Below are 18,098 nucleotides of genomic sequence, written 5' to 3'. Positions count from 1 at the left end.
ATTGGCTTCTTGCAAGTCCTCATTAAGATTTAACTCTCTCCATATATGTTCCTACTTCTTGTGAGCTCTTATGAATCCCACACCATCCTCCTTGCATTCAAAATGGGCAAGCCTATTCAAAATGCCTATGCTGTGAAGCATGTCCATCAAGTCATAAGTACGCTCTTGCCCAACCATACTTCCGACTTTGCTGAAGAAGATTTCAGCCGCATCTGTGTCGGTGAGATATAGAGGGCACTTCAAGCTTGGGTGAAAGTCTCTGAAATACTTTATTAGCAACACCACAAAATGGCAAGAGATTTGCACATCCAAGAATGTCTCCTTGCTAATGAAGTTTGCTGATAGTGTATATGTTGGATGTTGTAATATCCAAGATCTCCAAATCTAAAAGAAAAAAGTCACTTTGGCTGCTAAATGAACTCTCCCTGCCAAGCTCAAGTGTGGAGATAAGAAAATGTCAATATAGTCTCCACAAATTTCAAGGTAGGCTTGTGTCCCTACCATACTCCGCTCTTTTCTGTGCTGCCCATTGTTTGCCAACTCTCCCAAACACCATTGCACTTGTGAGCTGCTGCCCAATTTTGACGATCATCTCGCCTCATATCGCCTTCCCTGAGCATATGCTTGTCAACAACAAAGGAATCATATACAATGGTAACATGGTTCAAGGTAACCCATACATCACCAAGAGCCAACTGACGCTTTGGTTTATCAAGAACATTGACGAGCTTCTTTCCATTGTGTACAAAGTCCTGATCATGCATGCCTAAAACATCTCCGTTTGACAATTTGGCGGAAAGAGGCCATCCATCCCATCCAATCTTGAATCTAGTAGCATGTTTATCAACATAATCAGCTAGCATCAACATTCTTCGGTGACTATCTCCATCTGAGGCATGTCCAATAATCGGACCTACTTTAGACTTGAGCTTCTCATCCCATAAGCTCAAAATCTCAGCCCATTGTCTTCGAACAAAACATGCATCAAATCGATTACAAGTGCAATGAGCAACCAAAACTAAGCGTGGAAGTGCTTCATGAAGTGGGTTTGCCACAAAAACTCTTGCATAACCACCAATCACATGATTCTCAAATGCTTTAACAATTATGTCATAGCCTATTTTTCCCGCTCCAACTTTGATTAAGCTTGACGTTCCACACTCATGGCTCTCCACCTTGTATCCATCAAATCCAACAAGCGTGTCATCTTTTGGGTTCCACCTACAATATTAAGATTGAAAACATAAAATATGTAAGAGCCACTACGATTCAACATGTCTCATCAGAACTACTTTTACATTATACTATGTTTACCTTATCCGTTTCTTTATGGCGGTCTCATCCTCAACCAAGATGAAAGGAATTTGTGATTTGATTCCATGTTTTTCTTTCTCGTTTTGATATATTTCAGCAATGGCATCAAAGATATAGCCATGTATGCCCGGTAAAAATTGTGTGGCAAGTCTTTGGCCTCTTTTTGTCTCGTTGAGAGTGAAGGGCCATTGAGGTTGGCAGCAAGAAAATCATGCAACCTTGGTCCACCCCACATCCTTGCAACCTCAAACAAAGCCTTAGTATTTGCACTATATCTCTTGCCTGCCTTTGGCCTCGACATGTTTGTAGCCACATCCTGTAAGAAGTCCCATAGAGCAGGTTTTCCACCAACAAACTTACCTAGTCTATGGGCTTCTACTATATTGTTACAAAACCTCTTTACATCCTTGCGGTTTAGGGACTCCATGCTTGCTTCCCTTAAAGTTCGTAGTCGCACCGAAAGGATAGCAATATGAGCCTTTGCTGACCATAGTTTGAGGGTGAGATCTCTTGCATGCTTCTTAGCAATGAAAGTTGTTTGCCGAAGCTCTTGTTTAGTGAGAAAGTCTAATCTTCTTCCGCAGTCCGTTCCTCTAGTGCCTCTCTTCTTCTCCGCCGTCTTCTCCCTATATAATCTCATCCTAAAATCATGAAGCTTAGGTATGCCCTTGCAATTGTTGCATGAGAAAGCTTCAAATGGCTGCCCATTATTGGAAACACGTGGACAACTAATATGACGAAAGCAACCATCTATGTGAAAGGTTGAAGTTCCATCATTTAGGATAGCCTTTGTGAAAGGCTCTGCAAACCAAAGCTTCCCACCACACTGATCATCTAGCAAAGGTTTCACACTAATATTCTTGTTGTTCACTTTGATTTCGTGAATCCATAAACCCCAACATAAAAAATTCAAACCTATTGAAAATTTCCCACTTTCTTCATTGTTATGGAGTGAAGGAGAATCACCATGAGCTGATCTTTCGAACTTTGTAGAAACCACAAACTTGCTGAGAGATGTTTGCATTGGATCATGCTCCTTCCCCTTTCGAGGACGTCCACATAAGCCACTTAGAACTGGCTTGGATGTTTGCAACTCCTCCTTCATGACTGCCTTTGTGTGCAAGATTGACTTTGAGTGCTCTGTGAGAATGGTACACAGATCTGACCTTGGAGGACACAAACGCAGCCATGTGTCATCATACTTACACCTCACGCGAACAAAGCTTTTGTCTTTAAAATCATGTAGTGTGGCTGCAACGACTTCAAAGTCCCAACCTACATGCAAATACAACACATAACAAAGTCAAACAAGTTACAAAATCGACTTTCCAAAACCATTCTATCTTTCAAACATTTAAGTAACTTTATGAAGGTTGAACAATACCTTCATTGGTCTCCATCAAAAAGCGTAGAGTCTCTATTGAAGCCTCTATTTCTTTCCTATCATCTTGTTTTTCATCAGCCTGCACATGTAAGATTCCTCCCCCAACCCCTTTTTGATGTCTAGCATCTTCCCCTGTAATCAATCCCTCTTCAGAAATATAATGGCCTTGTTTCTAACTGTTTTAACCTAGAGAGAGAAAATATTCTAGAGAGAGAATATTCAGATTATGAATATTTTTGGATAGAAAAATAACTCATCTTATTAAAATAAGTTCCCCTGAAACAGAAATTTAAAAAGAATTTTCCAATGTGCAATTGGAATTAATTGGAAATAGGTATAAAGAACCTTAGTCTAAGGGCCTAGATTTTCAGAAATCTTTAGACTATGGTCCAATTAAGGTTTCTATGGGCCAATAGCATCAATCCATGTGTAGGGAGGAGATAAATCCAAATTGTAAAAGAAGATACCCAAAAATGAGTAAATGCTCACATAAGATGAAGAGTTGAAAATGTACAAGGTTTATTAGTAAATAAACTCATATGTAAGGAAGAGGAGTTCTTTAAAGGAGGTGCATATTTCACATAAGATGAAGAGTTGAAAATGTACAAGGTTTATTAGTAAATAAACACATATGTAAGGAAGGGGAGTTCTTTAAAGGAGGTGCATATTTCACATAAGATGAAGAGTTGAAAATGTACAAGGTTTATTAGTAAAAAAACTATGACACATATGTAAGGAAGAGGAGTTCTTTAAAGGAGGTGCACATTTCACATAAGATGAAGAGTTGAAAATGTACAAGGTTTATTAGTAAAAAACTATGAGCAATAAAATTTTGACACATATGTAAGAAAGGGGAATTCTTTAAAGGAGGTGCATATTTCACATGCTTGAATGAGTTTTAAACTAAAAAATAATGTGATATTTTTATCTCTCATCTCTCTTGAACCAAACCAAATCAAAATGGAACCAAACCGAATCAAAAAGTAACCAAACTAGGTCTAAATCTAGTCCAAATTCAACCAAACTGACTTGGAAAATTCTAGAATCAGTTTGTTTGGTTAGGAGCTCAAATTTTCCTATAAATAGAAGCCTCCCCTTGTTGAAAAAAATATAATGTCTTATGCATTGTTACTCTACTCCACCTAAGCCAAAATATAGTCTCTTATGCTTTGTTACTCTACTCCACCTAAGCCAAAATATAGTCTCTTATGCTTTGTTACTCTACTCCACCTAAGCTAAAATATATAGTGTCTTATGCCTTGTTACTCTACTCTACCTAAGCCAAGAACTGTGAATTCTTTAATATTTCACTAGTTTTTGATACTTCCCTCTTTCTTCAATCCCCATTGGTGGCTCCATCAACATACTAAACCAATTGATTGGTTGGGGGCCTCTACCGTGAATAAAGAATCGAGCAAATTATAAGGTAAGTATATCGAATTTTGATCTTTTCTATAATTACTCAATGATTCTCTCTTCTCAACCCCTCTCAAGCTTGAGAAGTTTAATTGGTATGGTTTTTTTTTTTTAAATGCTATTGAAGTTAATTGGTGAATAGTAGTGAAGAGTTACATAATTTAATAAATGCTATAGAAGTTAATTTCCACTTATATTTAAATTCTAATGGTTTTTTTCTCTCTCTCACTCAAGAAATGGTCATACTCATGACCCATTCTCAATCCAAATGAAGCTTTTCATAAAGCTTTTCCTTAATCCAAGATTAAGCTATGCTTGAGGCCAAATTAATGGCTTTTTGCTATGCTTTTAGTTTATGCACATTGATGATTCAATCCATTATGGATTGATGACCCAATTAGAGACCATTCTAATTGTTTTCTTAATGATCCAATTAGAGACCATTATGGATTGATGATCCAATTAGAGACCATTCTAATTGTTTTCTTAATGATCCAATTAGAGACCATTATGGATTGATGATCCAATTAGAGACCATTCTAATTATTTCTTTAATAATGAGCTTTATCCCTTAGAAAAAAATTTGAGATTTATCAGTCATAGTAGCGGAGCTATGGCAAAATTTTTATAGAAATTACGCATAAAATAAATTCATTCAAAGCATAAAAAGAGGACTTCCTACCATATTCTAGGAACTATCATCCTAGATTAATTAAAAGAATTTTATTATGCATGGAGATGTGGATGTTTGCATGTAGATGTAGATGTATAGATGTAGATGTGGATGTGGAGGTGGATGGATGCATGTAGATGTAGATGTATAGATGTAGATGTGAATGGAGATGTGGATGTATGCATGTAGATGTAGATGTATAGATACGGATGTGGATGTGGAGGTGGATGTATACATGTAGATGTAGATGTATAGATGTAGATGTGGATGTGGAGGTAGATGAATGCATGTAGATGTAGATGTATAGATGTAGATGGGAATGGAGATATGGATGTATGCATGTAGATGTAGATGTATAGATGTAGATGTGGATGTGGAGGTGGATGGATGCATGTAGATGTAGATGTATAGATGTAGATGTGAATGGAGATGTGGATGTATACATGTAGATGTAGATGTATAGATGTAGATGTGGATGTGGAGGTAGATGAATGCATGTAGATGTAGATGTATAGATGTAGATGGGAATGGAGATATGGATGTATGCATGTAGATGTAGATGTATAGATGTAGATGTGGATGTGGAGGTGGATGGATGCATGTAGATGTAGATGTATAGATGTAGATGTGAATGGAGATGTGGATGTATGCATGTAGATGTAGATGTATAGAGGTGAATGTGAATGTGGATGTGGATGTATGCATAGGGATGTAGATATATGCATGTAGATGTGAATGTACGCATATAATTGTGGATGTATGGATGTGAATATACGATTGTGATGTGAGGGAATCTGAAGTGATGGGATGGAAATGATGTGATGGGATGAGTATACATATAAATGGAATATGGAATAAGTAATGTAGATTGAGGAGGGATAATGTGGAAAAATGAAAGTTAAAATAGAAATTGTATTGTAAACTGTTTGTAAATGCTGTTTGTAAATGCTGTCTGTAAATGATTGATTTATGTCAAGAATGCTGGGGGGAGCATTTTGACCGTCTTGTGATTAAGGTCGTGATGAGAAAGTTGCAACTGCTGACGGGGAGTCAATGAAGGACGTCTCGCGTAGCAAGGTCGGCCGAGGTCTTGACCAGCCTCGGTGCGATTAAAATGGTGAGCTTCCGGTACGGTGGATGAGGGGCCAAGGAAGCGGCCTATGCGTGAAGCGCTAGGTTACCTGCGAAGGATCCTAGAGGGTGCTGACCATACGGTGCTCGGGCTCTGGGTTGCCTAGGATACCCACGCGTGCGTCGAGGAAGATATTGGAACAGAGTTGGAGTTGTTTTCTGAAATCGAGCATGGATCTGGTTGATTGACCTTGTTGGTCTTCAATGGATGAGTCCATGGCTCCTTATATGGATCTGTTGGTTGATCTTGCTGATCTTCAACGAGAGTCCATCTTGTTAAGTGATTATATTGCCAAGTATTATGGGCTAGGAACTATCGAAACGGCTCCTGAGCGTTCTAGTTGCCAATGATGCCATAGATACTCTGATGAAGGAATGATGGAAAATTAAGAATCAATTGGATAAATTGGAAGATGGTGATCAATGATACTATGGTTTTATTAAAGGATTGTTTTAAACTGGTTGAATCTGGTTGAAAAAAGGCAATTTCATATTGGGTGTGTGAGTGGTGTGACTAGTTTTATTTTGCATGAACATCCGGCTAGGGGGCCTTGGAACTCTTTTCCTTGGTACCCGGGACAAAACCTAACCAAATTTTTAATTGGATCCCATCACTACAGTGGTTGGGCGGTTGGCTAACCCATGGGATTGGATGGGGTTAGGCTGGACTGATGGATCCGTAAATCGAGACTCAAACTTTTGTTTTTACGATAGAAAAAAAAAATAAATCCCGGACAGAAACTGTTCTATGGATAGGAATCAACGGCTGTGCCTCTTGAATGGGGAAAAAAGCGTTGATCCCAATGATCCAAGTGCAAGTTTCTTCCTTGAACTGACTAAGTATCTTATAGATGTAATCGGATCATCTCGATCAGAAATGATCTTGACTACGTTAGAGTAAAAAGTTATCCTGGTGGAATCGCCCGAGCTTTCCGGTAAAGGAAGTTTTTCCGGGTTCGGTTTTGGAACAACCGACGGATTAGTCTCTTATCCGGATATCCGTGGGCGAGGCCCCGAGTGTGGGACCCCTGTCCCGCGCGAGAAGCGCTACTTCCGCTGCCAGTACCCCGAATCCGTTGCTCAGTGGGAACAGGGATCTTACAGTTGGTATCAGAGCCTTTGGTTAATAAAGATCACCTGAGAAGACAAATATGTCAAAAATTTATCAAGAAACACAAAAAGGTTATAATTGTGTGATATAATTCATACAATTTGATATTCAAACTGAAACTCGTAATTTGGTAATTGGGTCTTCAGATGGAAGTACCGCAATTATATAGAATCCCCGACTTGCTTGAGGCCTAGACATGATAGTATTTACCTTATAATTCCAAGGGCCGTGACTACCCGTATATACCGAGAGTATACTGCAGCTCTTTACTGACAGTATATACGAGTAAATCTAAGACTTGAAATTATAAGCGTTAATGCTATCCAGATGATGATTTTGCATGTGATTGATATGATTTTTAATTCTGTTTGAGAATGGATGAATTGATTTGGATTCTGATTGAAAATGCTGATTGAAAATGCTGATTGAAAAATGTTGATTTTTAAAAAATTAGTTGAAATATAATGAAACCACAATGAGGGGGAATGGGACGAATCCCTGTAATGATATTCATAACTAGAATGATGATAATGAATTCAGCAAATCACTATGAGGTTAATGGGTGTGCTGTTAGATTGCTACTGTTAATATTTGACCGGTAGATCAAGTTAAGGGATGTTAAATTGAGAACTTGCTTGACTGAAATTTCCGTGGAGGAATGTTTCGAAGGAAACTTTTCGGTCTAATGGACCATTATCATGTTAAAGATATGAATGATATGATCTGAATGAATTGTTATTTAATAATGACTTCTATATAAGGGATATTTATCCCAGTGTTCCGTTGGGTTGACCAGAATATAAGGAACCCCAGAATAAATTGGATCTTAAGAAAAAGAGTTGTCCTCTACTTGGCGAGATGAGGACATCTCGCATTTTTTTAAGTGGGGTAGAATGTAAGATTCCTCCCCAGCCTTCGAGGTATACAGGAGTAAGAATCTCCCTTTCTGATCTTATAATTATTCCCTCTCTAAAATAAAAGAAAGTTTCTGTTTAAAAAAAAGGAAGACCCTTTCCCTAGAATACTTCTCAGGAGTCCCACCTGTTTTAAGGATTTAGAACAATGAGTTCAGAAGTGAGAATCGATGTTTTGGATACCAAGGTTTTGGTTTTCATTCGAGTACGGCCCAAAAGAAGTTCTTTATCTCTTGGAGAGTATAAGGAGTTATCCCCCAGATATTGTGATCCTTATATCTGAATTCAATGAAAGTAGGTGACTTAGCCTACAAGCTTCTTTTATCTCCTCATCTCAAAATTATTAATGCCTTCTATAGAAAAATGTGTCAAACACGAATCATGGAAAGACGGTAAAACTTCAGTGGCAAGTTATCGTTGGCTTCTAGGTTACGCTAGCTCCTTCCTCTATATAAGTCGTAACTTTTACTTGTCGCTCACAGTAATCTTATTCCCATCAATCTCCTTTCTTTCTTAATCTCCTTCATGGCTTGGCAACAAGAACTAGTTTTATCCATGATGATTTCTCACCTTCAAGACGCAAGAGAGTCTGTGAAGAATGACTTTATAGAACAGTATGAGCGCTCACTTTTTCCTCACCTAGGAACTTCTGTAGCGCAGACCAAATGGCGGACCTATCAAAACATAACTAGGGTAACACCCTGGGGTCAGCAGCACTTTCGTAACAATGTCCGCTTGGCCATGGTTATTGAAGCTTTGGGTTTGGGTCCCCGATACTACTGTGTCATGAGATCAAGGCATCTTGGGTTTTCTGAGCGGGTCTTCTTACTGGCATGTTTTCTTCCTCATGAGAAGATATGCCTTTACCCCGTTTTTGGCTTGCCTCTCAGAGGTCCTTTTGTTGGATCACCTCATACCACTGAGATAGGTGCGGCAATAACCAGCAGAATCATTCCCATAGATGAGTTACCCTATACTTGTGCAGCTTGTGAGGACTGCTTTTGTGACCATATGATGGACGGGCTTATGGAAGTGTAAAGAGTTTCTCTATCTTTACTGTATAAGTTCCGAGAATGAATAAAGTTTAAATCTTGTTCTTATTTTGAATCTTGCTCTCTTTAAGACTTTTCTTGGTGGTTAATCGTGATTAAAATTTTTCTCTAAGTCTCATATTCGTGCATCTTGCGAAATTATTCCAAGTTGCGAGATGAGGACATCTCGCGTTTTTTAAGTGGGGTAGAATGTAAGATTCCTCCCCCAACCCCTTTTTGATGTCTAGCATCTTCCCCTGTAATCAATCCCTCTTCAGAAATATAATGGCCTTGTTTCTAACTGTTTTAACCTAGAGAGAGAAAATATTCTAGAGAGAGAATATTCAGATTATGAATATTTTTGGATAGAAAAATAACTCATCTTATTAAAATAAGTTCCCCTGAAACAGAAATTTAAAAAGAATTTTCCAATGTGCAATTGGAATTAATTGGAAATAGGTATAAAGAACCTTAGTCTAAGGGCCTAGATTTTCAGAAATCTTTAGACTATGGTCCAATTAAGGTTTCTATGGGCCAATAGCATCAATCCATGTGTAGGGAGGAGATAAATCCAAATTGTAAAAGAAGATACCCAAAAATGAGTAAATGCTCACATAAGATGAAGAGTTGAAAATGTACAAGGTTTATTAGTAAATAAACTCATATGTAAGGAAGAGGAGTTCTTTAAAGGAGGTGCATATTTCACATAAGATGAAGAGTTGAAAATGTACAAGGTTTATTAGTAAATAAACACATATGTAAGGAAGGGGAGTTCTTTAAAGGAGGTGCATATTTCACATAAGATGAAGAGTTGAAAATGTACAAGGTTTATTAGTAAAAAAACTATGACACATATGTAAGGAAGAGGAGTTCTTTAAAGGAGGTGCACATTTCACATAAGATGAAGAGTTGAAAATGTACAAGGTTTATTAGTAAAAAACTATGAGCAATAAAATTTTGACACATATGTAAGAAAGGGGAATTCTTTAAAGGAGGTGCATATTTCACATGCTTGAATGAGTTTTAAACTAAAAAATAATGTGATATTTTTATCTCTCATCTCTCTTGAACCAAACCAAATCAAAATGGAACCAAACCGAATCAAAAAGTAACCAAACTAGGTCTAAATCTAGTCCAAATTCAACCAAACTGACTTGGAAAATTCTAGAATCAGTTTGTTTGGTTAGGAGCTCAAATTTTCCTATAAATAGAAGCCTCCCCTTGTTGAAAAAAATATAATGTCTTATGCATTGTTACTCTACTCCACCTAAGCCAAAATATAGTCTCTTATGCTTTGTTACTCTACTCCACCTAAGCCAAAATATAGTCTCTTATGCTTTGTTACTCTACTCCACCTAAGCTAAAATATATAGTGTCTTATGCCTTGTTACTCTACTCTACCTAAGCCAAGAACTGTGAATTCTTTAATATTTCACTAGTTTTTGATACTTCCCTCTTTCTTCAATCCCCATTGGTGGCTCCATCAACATACTAAACCAATTGATTGGTTGGGGGCCTCTACCGTGAATAAAGAATCGAGCAAATTATAAGGTAAGTATATCGAATTTTGATCTTTTCTATAATTACTCAATGATTCTCTCTTCTCAACCCCTCTCAAGCTTGAGAAGTTTAATTGGTATGGTTTTTTTTTTTTAAATGCTATTGAAGTTAATTGGTGAATAGTAGTGAAGAGTTACATAATTTAATAAATGCTATAGAAGTTAATTTCCACTTATATTTAAATTCTAATGGTTTTTTTCTCTCTCTCACTCAAGAAATGGTCATACTCATGACCCATTCTCAATCCAAATGAAGCTTTTCATAAAGCTTTTCCTTAATCCAAGATTAAGCTATGCTTGAGGCCAAATTAATGGCTTTTTGCTATGCTTTTAGTTTATGCACATTGATGATTCAATCCATTATGGATTGATGACCCAATTAGAGACCATTCTAATTGTTTTCTTAATGATCCAATTAGAGACCATTATGGATTGATGATCCAATTAGAGACCATTCTAATTGTTTTCTTAATGATCCAATTAGAGACCATTATGGATTGATGATCCAATTAGAGACCATTCTAATTATTTCTTTAATAATGAGCTTTATCCCTTAGAAAAAAATTTGAGATTTATCAGTCATAGTAGCGGAGCTATGGCAAAATTTTTATAGAAATTACGCATAAAATAAATTCATTCAAAGCATAAAAAGAGGACTTCCTACCATATTCTAGGAACTATCATCCTAGATTAATTAAAAGAATTTTATTATGCATGGAGATGTGGATGTTTGCATGTAGATGTAGATGTATAGATGTAGATGTGGATGTGGAGGTGGATGGATGCATGTAGATGTAGATGTATAGATGTAGATGTGAATGGAGATGTGGATGTATGCATGTAGATGTAGATGTATAGATACGGATGTGGATGTGGAGGTGGATGTATACATGTAGATGTAGATGTATAGATGTAGATGTGGATGTGGAGGTAGATGAATGCATGTAGATGTAGATGTATAGATGTAGATGGGAATGGAGATATGGATGTATGCATGTAGATGTAGATGTATAGATGTAGATGTGGATGTGGAGGTGGATGGATGCATGTAGATGTAGATGTATAGATGTAGATGTGAATGGAGATGTGGATGTATACATGTAGATGTAGATGTATAGATGTAGATGTGGATGTGGAGGTAGATGAATGCATGTAGATGTAGATGTATAGATGTAGATGGGAATGGAGATATGGATGTATGCATGTAGATGTAGATGTATAGATGTAGATGTGGATGTGGAGGTGGATGGATGCATGTAGATGTAGATGTATAGATGTAGATGTGAATGGAGATGTGGATGTATGCATGTAGATGTAGATGTATAGAGGTGAATGTGAATGTGGATGTGGATGTATGCATAGGGATGTAGATATATGCATGTAGATGTGAATGTACGCATATAATTGTGGATGTATGGATGTGAATATACGATTGTGATGTGAGGGAATCTGAAGTGATGGGATGGAAATGATGTGATGGGATGAGTATACATATAAATGGAATATGGAATAAGTAATGTAGATTGAGGAGGGATAATGTGGAAAAATGAAAGTTAAAATAGAAATTGTATTGTAAACTGTTTGTAAATGCTGTTTGTAAATGCTGTCTGTAAATGATTGATTTATGTCAAGAATGCTGGGGGGAGCATTTTGACCGTCTTGTGATTAAGGTCGTGATGAGAAAGTTGCAACTGCTGACGGGGAGTCAATGAAGGACGTCTCGCGTAGCAAGGTCGGCCGAGGTCTTGACCAGCCTCGGTGCGATTAAAATGGTGAGCTTCCGGTACGGTGGATGAGGGGCCAAGGAAGCGGCCTATGCGTGAAGCGCTAGGTTACCTGCGAAGGATCCTAGAGGGTGCTGACCATACGGTGCTCGGGCTCTGGGTTGCCTAGGATACCCACGCGTGCGTCGAGGAAGATATTGGAACAGAGTTGGAGTTGTTTTCTGAAATCGAGCATGGATCTGGTTGATTGACCTTGTTGGTCTTCAATGGATGAGTCCATGGCTCCTTATATGGATCTGTTGGTTGATCTTGCTGATCTTCAACGAGAGTCCATCTTGTTAAGTGATTATATTGCCAAGTATTATGGGCTAGGAACTATCGAAACGGCTCCTGAGCGTTCTAGTTGCCAATGATGCCATAGATACTCTGATGAAGGAATGATGGAAAATTAAGAATCAATTGGATAAATTGGAAGATGGTGATCAATGATACTATGGTTTTATTAAAGGATTGTTTTAAACTGGTTGAATCTGGTTGAAAAAAGGCAATTTCATATTGGGTGTGTGAGTGGTGTGACTAGTTTTATTTTGCATGAACATCCGGCTAGGGGGCCTTGGAACTCTTTTCCTTGGTACCCGGGACAAAACCTAACCAAATTTTTAATTGGATCCCATCACTACAGTGGTTGGGCGGTTGGCTAACCCATGGGATTGGATGGGGTTAGGCTGGACTGATGGATCCGTAAATCGAGACTCAAACTTTTGTTTTTACGATAGAAAAAAAAAATAAATCCCGGACAGAAACTGTTCTATGGATAGGAATCAACGGCTGTGCCTCTTGAATGGGGAAAAAAGCGTTGATCCCAATGATCCAAGTGCAAGTTTCTTCCTTGAACTGACTAAGTATCTTATAGATGTAATCGGATCATCTCGATCAGAAATGATCTTGACTACGTTAGAGTAAAAAGTTATCCTGGTGGAATCGCCCGTGCTTTCCGGTAAAGGAAGTTTTTCCGGGTTCGGTTTTGGAACAACCGACGGATTAGTCTCTTATCCGGATATCCGTGGGCGAGGCCCCGAGTGTGGGACCCCTGTCCCGCGCGAGAAGCGCTACTTCCGCTGCCAGTACCCCGAATCCGTTGCTCAGTGGGAACAGGGATCTTACAGCACACGTTGCATCAACTCCTTTCCAAGCCCCCGAAATGCCATATAGTTTTTTTCATGTCTTTTGCTCTCCAAGATGTGGGTTCTCATAAAGTTAGCAAGACAATTATATGCAGCATACTTCCCTTCTATTGAACCTACGCCATACAAAGAGTTGCACTCATGACACCATATTCGAACTAGAGCTTTCCCATTGACATCTTCACTATGTAATTCAAACCTATCATCCCTTTCAACCTTCATCTGTTTTAGCTTTAGTTTTGTTCTAATACATTCTTGTTCCCATTGCTCAAGAACACTTGCACTTAACAATTTGCTTGTAAGCTTGGAAGTGGAGCCACTCAAAGTATCACCTTTCTTGTTATCAATCTGATTTGAGCATTGTTGTTTACTTGGAGAAGGAAGTTCATGCATGCTATTGGCACTCCTCTTATGCGTACTTGAACCTTATTGTTGAGTGTCCATCGCTCTTCTTGTCGTTTCTTTATAATATAATTTTCCTCTATGAAGACGAAGGATCCAATCACAAGCTCATCGCCCTCTATCTGCGCACGAACCAAAGCAAAGGTGGGCTCGTCTTTATCATTCTTTAGCCTCACAAGGCCTAAATCATCCTCATTATCATCATTGATCACTTGAATCTTATAAAAAGATCCCATCTAGCCTGCGCGACACAAAGTATGTTTTTAAGCTATGATTGTGGCATGCAACATCAACCTCACATAAAAAATAGATTGTGGCATGCAATATCAACAAAGTATATCAGCAATACATTTTCAAAAAATAGAAAACATGAGCAGGGTTTTGATCTAAAGGTTGATGGCCCTAGAGCACATCTGTTAGAGAAGAATGACTGTAAGATGCTGAGCGTGGAGGAACCGTTAGAAGCAGCCAGCAGCTCTCTGATGGAAGGATTCCAAACAACACAGAAGCCAATTAAGTTAATGAAGAAAAAGCTTGTTTTAGGTGATTCTAAGGCAGAGGCTAGTAGGCCTAGTTCTAGTAAAGAACCAGGCATATGTTGCTGCTACAGTGAAGCATGTATGCTATGGGAGACATCATTGTTTGCTTCATGTCAATTGGATAACTTCATGTCATTGTTTGCTTCATTGTTTGCTTCATACAGAATGCTGGAGATGGATGTGAAGCGTGAGTTCCTTGCAGCTCCACAACCCAAGACTAGCTAGGGCATAGTTTTATTTTCTTTTTGAGATTTATGGGTGTGCAGACTGCCTGCTACTCCTTGTACTGTTTTATATAACAGAGGATATACAACTTTCACAATTGTCTTAAACAATATCTTCTGATTTATTTCACGCTCAAGGACCGCGCTCCATGTTAGGGCGCCCATCCATGTAAATAGTTGTGGGCATGATAAACAGCTTGGGCATTTAAGCAGTAAACATTGTAACACACATGAATTTCCTGAATCTCCTCAAAGGTTATATAGGAGAAAAGTGTATAGTTCCCATGCTATGGTTAAGGTGGCGGTCATACCATGTGCATTAGCATACTGATGCTCTGACTCCGGAGGTTATGATCAATCAAGGATCATACCATGTGCACAAGCATACTGATGGAAAAGGAAAAGGCCTTTACCATCATGTAGATAACCATACAAAAAGGGATTTTGGGATCATGTAGAGTGTGATGGTAAGGTACTACAAGAGATGTGTTTGACATGGTAGCATGGTGAAAAGGCATTGGACTAGGCGATCCTGATTTGCTATGCTCTTAAAACAGCCCACTTTCAGGTGCCTGCTGCTGCGTAAAATGGAAGTCAAATATGTTGTCATTGAGTTAGGGTGCTAATTTTCAAAAGACTATATCCCCTCCTTCAATTGTGAGGGGCACCGAACTAGAGATTTTTGAGAGATCTGGTCAAGGAAAACATGTTTTCTATGGGAGATGGATCATCTGCAAGGTTGCATACCTTAACCATTGCATATGTTGCTGCTACAGTGAAGCATGTATGCTGTGGGAGACATCATTGTTTTCTTATGCAATTTTGGGCTCATTCAAGCAGCAGAAACAGGTCAGAAATTCAATTGGTCTTATATTCTGCATAGTCAGTTTGTAATGGATGTCAAAGGGGTAGACAAGAGAAGACAGTCAGGTGTTAGCAAGATTGCACCTTTCCTCTACAAAATGTGTGATTTTGCCAACAAGAACCATATTGTGTTGGTCTTACCCAAAACTATCACAGCAGTGAAAGCAGGTAAGGGGAAGAAGGTATAGACCTCTATTATGTTAGGAGAGGATGAACCACCAGTTAAAAAAGGTAAATCAGATATGGTAGCAGAGAGCAGTTGGTTAAATCCATGTTATTGAAGGGAGAGCAAATACAAAAACAGAAGGAAGAGTTGGAAACAATTTTGCAGAATCAGTCTTATAAGCATTCAGATATGGTTAAGCTGGAGCAGCAGATAGAAGAGATGAGGTTAAAATTAGATATTCACTTGTTTGCCAAAGATCAGCAGATTGGAGAACTGCAGAAGGAAATTTTGTCAACTCAGATGAAATCTACAACTATCAAACAGTGGATTGAGGAACTCAAGGACAAGTTCTCAACAGAGATCAAATTGTTGTCAGACAGTAATGTGAATTTGCAGACCCAATGCACAGCATTGCAAGACAGATTACAGGTCTTAGAAACAGTGGAGAAGCAGTTGAAGAGTACCATGACAGAGGAAATAGAAGTTGATGGTGTTTTTGTATCTGGCTCAGCTTTTACTGTCATGATGTCTGAAGTTGCTAAGGCAGGTCAAAATATGTGGGAGATGATCCAGAAAAGACTCATTACTGTTATGCAGAGGCCATACCAAATGATTCAAATTAAGGATCAGAAACAGGAGGATGAAGATTTGAATACTGAATTGCAGACTATGAGCATAGATTATGGCAGGTTGAAGCTGCAGGTAGAAGTGGAAATGAAGCAAAGAGAGCTGTTAGAATGCAAATGTAAGTATTTAGAAGGGGTAGCAGGAGAGCAGAATAACCAGAAAGGTAAAGAAAAGATGGTTGAAGATGTGGACCTGAAGACTGATAAGGAGGTAGATATGGAAGCATTATTGGATGTTGTAGACAGATTTGTAAACAGCAATGCAGTTACAGATGACAAATTGAAAGAGAGTGATGATTGGAAGTCCATTACTTCTATGTTGCTGAAGTATGGGAAGGGAAGCAGTTTACTACAGAAAGAAGCAGTAACAGAGAGGGAAGATGATGTGGTGGAGGAGAAACAGATTGAAGTTGAAGATAGTGATGCTAAAATAGAGAAGGAGTTTGTAAAGGAGACAGAAGCATTGGTGCCATATGGAAATACAGATTCTGAGACTATGACAGAGGACCAGAATGTGGATGAAGCAACAGATGTTGTTGAGGATGTCCTAAGGGATATCCAGCAGCAAATCTAGTTTCCCTCTGTTAATTTTTTGGAACAGAACAGGTATTGCAGAGACCTCAATTGTTAATTTCATGCCATGTGCATCTTGGATTCATTTACAGGCACTGCACTTTGGTATGCAATTGGTAGTTGAGCTTAGCAATTCTGACTGTCAAGGGAATTTTTTGTGGGTTCAGGTCTCAAATTACAAGCATGTAATTTAACCACCGGGTGTGCCAGTGTTAAGGCCATTTTGGGCACTAAGGCATTGACCATATCTCTATTTAACTTCTTGAACCTTAGTAGATCATTTTGAGATGTGAAAGGGTACCTTGTGAAGAGGTGCACCTTCTCTTATGTAAGCGTATGTCTTTCGCTTTGTAACGAGTCTTCTTTATGAATGAATAGAGAAGAGATCTTATCTATGCAGCACACAGAATACTTAATCTGTCTTACTGTGTGATTATCTGTCTTACTGTAATGAAATCTGTCATGAATCTGTCTTGTGAAATGAAGTCAGATAACATTTCTGTTTAATTCAGTGGATGAGGATATCATTGTTTAATGCTATGGATATGACAGAATAGACTGTAATGCTCATTCATAATATAGTGTATTAGGGGTGTTGTTTACCCCCTAACAATGCCCAGCGGGCACAGGGCCAGAATGCATTGAACTCTTTTAAACAGATGCAATGCAAGGGGCAAGGATGCAGTGATGTATGTCTGGATCTTGAAAGCGTGTGGCAGCATAGGAGCATCTGACAAGAGGCTACAAACTCATAATGAAATTGCCAGAGAGGGGTTGCTAGAGAAAGATATTGTGCTTGGCAATGCTTTGGTTGATATGTATGCCAAGTGTGGTGCTCTCGCAAAAGCACAGCAAGTGCTTCCAATTTGAGATGTTTTCTCTTGGTCTTCACTCATAGCAGGATACACAACAGAGTCAGGGTGAGAATGCTTTGAAGTGTTTTGAGCAGATGCAATGCAAGGGCATGCCAGCAAATGTAATGACATACACTTGCATCTTGAAGGCCTGCACTTGTATAGGAGTAGCTATCAAAGGGGAACAATTTCATGATGAGATTGCTAGGCAGGGTTTGTTGGGTAAAGATGTGGTGCTTGGCAATGCTTTGATTGGTGCCAAATGTGGTGGAACTATAGGCTAACCTACACCCACCGCTGCCCCTCGATGCGCAAGGAGCTAGATGATCATGGAAATGTGCCTGGGTCTTGAAAGTGTATGGCAGCATAGGAGCATCTGACAAGAGGCAACAGATTCCTAATGAAATTG

Source organism: Cibotium barometz, chromosome 47, assembly GCF_041138505.1.
Source record: "Cibotium barometz isolate CiBa-2024 chromosome 47, ASM4113850v1, whole genome shotgun sequence".
Lineage (NCBI taxonomy): Eukaryota > Viridiplantae > Streptophyta > Polypodiopsida > Cyatheales > Cibotiaceae > Cibotium > Cibotium barometz.
The sequence above is the reverse complement of the archived record's forward strand: the minus strand, read 5'-3'. Positions refer to the sequence as shown.